This window comes from Helianthus annuus, chromosome 1 (assembly GCF_002127325.2).
Source record: "Helianthus annuus cultivar XRQ/B chromosome 1, HanXRQr2.0-SUNRISE, whole genome shotgun sequence".
Taxonomy (NCBI): Eukaryota; Viridiplantae; Streptophyta; class Magnoliopsida; order Asterales; family Asteraceae; genus Helianthus; species Helianthus annuus.
The window spans coordinates 3,920,509-3,925,227 of record NC_035433.2 but is presented as its reverse complement, the minus strand read 5'-3'; the positions used below and the strand labels follow the sequence as shown (position 1 = coordinate 3,925,227).

The window sequence follows — 4,719 nt, the reverse complement described above, 5'->3', positions numbered from 1 at the left end:
GAAAATATATTGATATAGGAGTTGTTTTTTAGTGGAATGTATGTATAATTTGATGGATTGGATGTGAATGCTCTAAGACCTTCTTCAAAAGGATTTACTACTCCACGGCGGATCCAACCCACATTTATGGGTTCTCAAGAATCCAGTATGTTTGAAAAAAAAAAACTAGTGAAAACTTTATAGAATTTAGAAAAAATTAATAAAAATTGAATAGAATATACCAAAAAGAACCCAATAGAATATGATCCTGAAGCTGCAACTACACTTCAGTACTCAAAATATATACCTATAGAAAATGAATTGTTGGTTAAAAGTTTGATTGTTGTGTCTATTTTATAATTTGTTTCATTTAAACGGACAACTTGAGTATTTTAACATGATTTAAAAACACTTTAAGATGTATTTTGGGAAAATATAAAAATAAATATCAACCAAGTAGACTCATCAAATTGTAAAATTCATACTTTCGTTAACTTAGGTTAGATTTGCTATTTTCACCAATTTCTTTAATAACTAATTTCCATTAACAACACTTGAATTAATTTTCTAAATACTTTCACTAGTGTTATTAAGCAATTCTAACCCATGAAGGCCATGATCTGGTGCATTTAACATCATTTCCTAAAAAGTCTGTTTTTTGTGTTGTCTAAGACCAGTTTCACCTACATGTATGTGTAATTATTACTAGATTACTACTTTAAAAATGTCTAAAAGTTTTTAACATCAATTATAATATTTAGAGTTAACTACATAAATGGTCATTGTGGTTCTGGTTCTATGCAGTTGTTATATCGGTCCTCTAGTAAAATATCAGTGTCAAATATCGGTACCGATATTATCGGCGATATTGACCAATATAACCGATATTTGACCAATATAGCCGATATAGCATTGAATTTTAATAGTGCTAAATTGCTATATATATAAATTATGCATTATATTAAAATTATCGATATCACACTGATATCTCACCGAGATAACCTATATCTCAAATATTGGTACTTGATCAATATCCGATATTTTACCTCATTAACTACATAGTTGTGGTTTGGCAAAAGTAACAACTTTGATAACTTTCAAAAGTAACATGTTTAATTATGACCTTTTTGTGATATTTTCCGAGATTTATTTCTTAAATTAGTATATATTTCATAAGAATACAATTCATCGGTGAGGTGGTCAGTGGGTTTTCCCATAAGGGTTTCATCCTGAGGATGTCCCTGATTCGATCACCACTAAGTGTACCAAAAAGGATTTAAACTCGAGGCGCCCTAAGTGAGTTAGTGGATGTTTTCGAAGCCAGCTGTACTAGCCACTCGCTATTAAAAAGATATATTTCATAAGAATATAATTCATGGACCAAGTCAACTATTTTAATGCTCAAATTTATGTTTCCTAATGTATATTCTCCGCTAGATTATAAAATTCAATCGAATAAATCAATCCATTGCATGCCCATGCATTTGTTTTGCGTTTCCAAAAATATCTGTCTTATTAAATTATATATATATATGGAACCCATTAAGTGGGAGTTAACTTTGAAATCCATCTTGACCGTCGGATCATGCTGAGATTAAATCTCAGCCCTTTAAACTCCCAAAAATAACCACTCTAATGGAGGTTATTTGCAGTTTTCTGCAGGTGGTTTTGTTCCAGAAATTTAGGCCCATGATCTCCACTCCTCTTGCAAGTTTCCTCCAGAAATTTAGGCCCATGATCTTGTGCTATATAATGCACCTGCCTGTAACAAGTTCAAACATATTCGATCAAGCATTTCAGCAAAAAAAATGAAGCAAAGCATAACTGAACTCGAACTAGGCGACCAAAAGTGTTCTACCAATGAAAATCAATCTCCCTTACCATCTTTATCGGCCACTACAGCAAAGGTTAGTAAAACCATTTGTTTACAAACCTGCTACTGTCACTATACATACACTAAACTTTTGTATTGATTTTGTTGTTTTAGGAGATCACCGTCAAGAATTTGACTGATGCGGATCAGAATCCGTTCATAAAAAGTGGACCAGAATGTTATCAGGTTTTTATTTTTATTTGATACTCTTAATATAAACTTAGATATTTCTATCATCAACAATTTTGATTGATTTTTTATTTTAGGAAATGAAACTTACCATTCTGGATGATGAGCAGCAGAAAACGTTGTTTCATAATGGACCTGCATGTAATCAGGTTAATACCGTTAATATAAACTTATAACTCTTGATATGTTCATGATCATCAATTTTCATTGATTTCTTATTTCAGGAAATGGGACTTGCTAATTTGGATGATGAGCAGAAAACAATAAAAAAACATGGAGCAGCTTGTGATGAGGTATCTATTTCCAAACTATAAATTTCCAAATTTTTGTTGCTTTGATGGTTGTAAGATGTGTATTGAGTGTTTTTCAAAAAAAAAGTTGTTTTTTTTAAGTTTTAACCCAAAGGTTTTTATGTTTCTCATTTTAAACCTTTTGACATTTTTAGTTTTAACCTAAAGTTTTCCAACTTTTCAATTTAACCCCAAGACTTTCTTATTTTCCTATTATTACTATTATTATTTTATTATTATTATTATTAAAAAAATTTATTATTATTATTATTATTATTAAAAAATTTATTATTATTATTATTATTATTATTATTTATCATTATTACTTTTAACTATTTTTTTATTATTATTTATTATTACTATTTTTATTATTATTTTTTATTATTATTACAATTTAGAATGGTATTGAGGGTGGCATTCATTAATTTAGAATCGTATTGAGGGTGGCATTCGTTAAGGGTGGCATTCATTAAGTGTTTTAACAAAACAGTCATTACAATATACCTTTTATTATAATTATTATTCCTATTATTACTATTATTATTTTTATTATTTTATTTTATTATTATTATTATTATTAAAAAAAATTATTATTATTATTATCATTTATCATTATTATTTTTAACTATTTTTTTATTATTATTTATTATTACTATTTTTATTATTATTTTTTATTATTATTACTATTTTTATTATTATTTTTTATTATTATTACAATTTATTATTATTATTATTATTATTATTTATTATTATTATTTATTATTTATTATTATTATTTATTATATATTATTATTATTATTATTATTATTTTGCCACCACTAATTCTTTTTTTTATTATTTATTATTATTATTTTTATTATTTTTTTATTGTTATTATTAAAAAAAATTGTTATTATTATTATTATTATTATTATTTAACTATTATTTTTATTATTATTTATTATTATTATTTTTATTATTATTATTATTAAAATTTATTATTATTATTAATATTTATTATATATTATTATTATTATTATTATTTTTATTATTTTGCCACGACTAATAAAATCCAATAGATCGATAGCGTATAATTGTCCTTCTATATTGACAGACCCAAAATATAAAAGCACCGGCCTTGCTGAATGTACAGACTCAAAAAGACTACCTGCTAAAATCGGGATCCACTGGCTTGAGTGGCAGTGGCAATAATTTAGGAGTAAGTGAATGGTTGGTCCTCCTCAAGTTGTGTAATATATTGGCAGCAAACCTGGAGGCATAGATGGCTGCACCAAGACATGGGGAGGTACCGGTGGCAGTGTGTGCTACTGCATCCTGGACTTCTGCCTCCCACGATGTCTACGCCAAGCAGCCTGTATAAAACAAGCTCCCCATGTCCTCCAATGTTGCGAGTAGTACCTGACAAGTTTAACATTCTCTTAGATTGTATATAAATATGATAACTTAAGTAAAGAAAGATTACCGAAACGTATGCTGGAAGCGCTTGCTGTGTAGTCTCCTGAACTGGTAGGCTACAATCTTGAGGTCATTAGCTTTAAGTGAAAACGCTTCGACATCTGTAATCACTCTCACAGTTGTCGTTGAGAGGGGGAGAGTCGAAGACAGGTTTGGATCCAAAGCCCATGTGAGTAGCTCATCTCCACAAAAGTCACCTGCCTTGAGGTTACTAGAGTTAAAGAAGCCCCTTCTTCCACCATTTGTAGTCACAGTTAGCAAGTCTCCGCGCATTATAAACAGCATCTCATCTACCGGATCTCCCTCTCGCACTATGTAGCTATTCTCTGTGTAAAGACAAATTATTTGTGAGTAAAATACAAAAGTTCGGTTTTAAACACCTTAACTCATTTTTTACCCTACATATAACATTTTAAAAGTAAATATTGGAAATACTTTATTTTTAAAAGAAAATTGTTATTAATCAGGCTTGAATGTAAATTTTTTTTTTTAAGAAAACAACTCATAAATGTGGATGGTTTTTCAAAGTCACAAAATATGTGGAAGCTATTTTTCAGCAATTCAGTTTTTTTTTCACTCTTATGTTTATGATTATTCTTATTAGTTTTATATTATTATCATAAAACACTAACTATCATAATAATAATAATATTATTATTATTATTATTATTATTAGTATTATTATTATTATTATTTAATTATTATTATTATTATTTATTATTATTATTTTTATTTTTTATTATTATTAAAATATTAAAATTTATTATTATTATTATTATTATTTATTATTTTATTACATTTTTTTATTATTATTAATATTTATTATTATTATTTATTATCATGCAATTAAGGAGTGACATCAACATTTATGAGGTACTCACCTGCGAGTAACTGCCCTTCAAAGGACCAAATTGTCCAAAAGATCTCGAGTCT

General features: G+C 27.5%; 1 pseudogene; it reads right to left on the bottom strand.

The window, feature by feature from the left end:
* Nucleotides 1-1,497: 1,497 nt before the first annotated feature.
* LOC110935468 lies at nt 1,498-4,719 on the bottom strand (annotated as a pseudogene).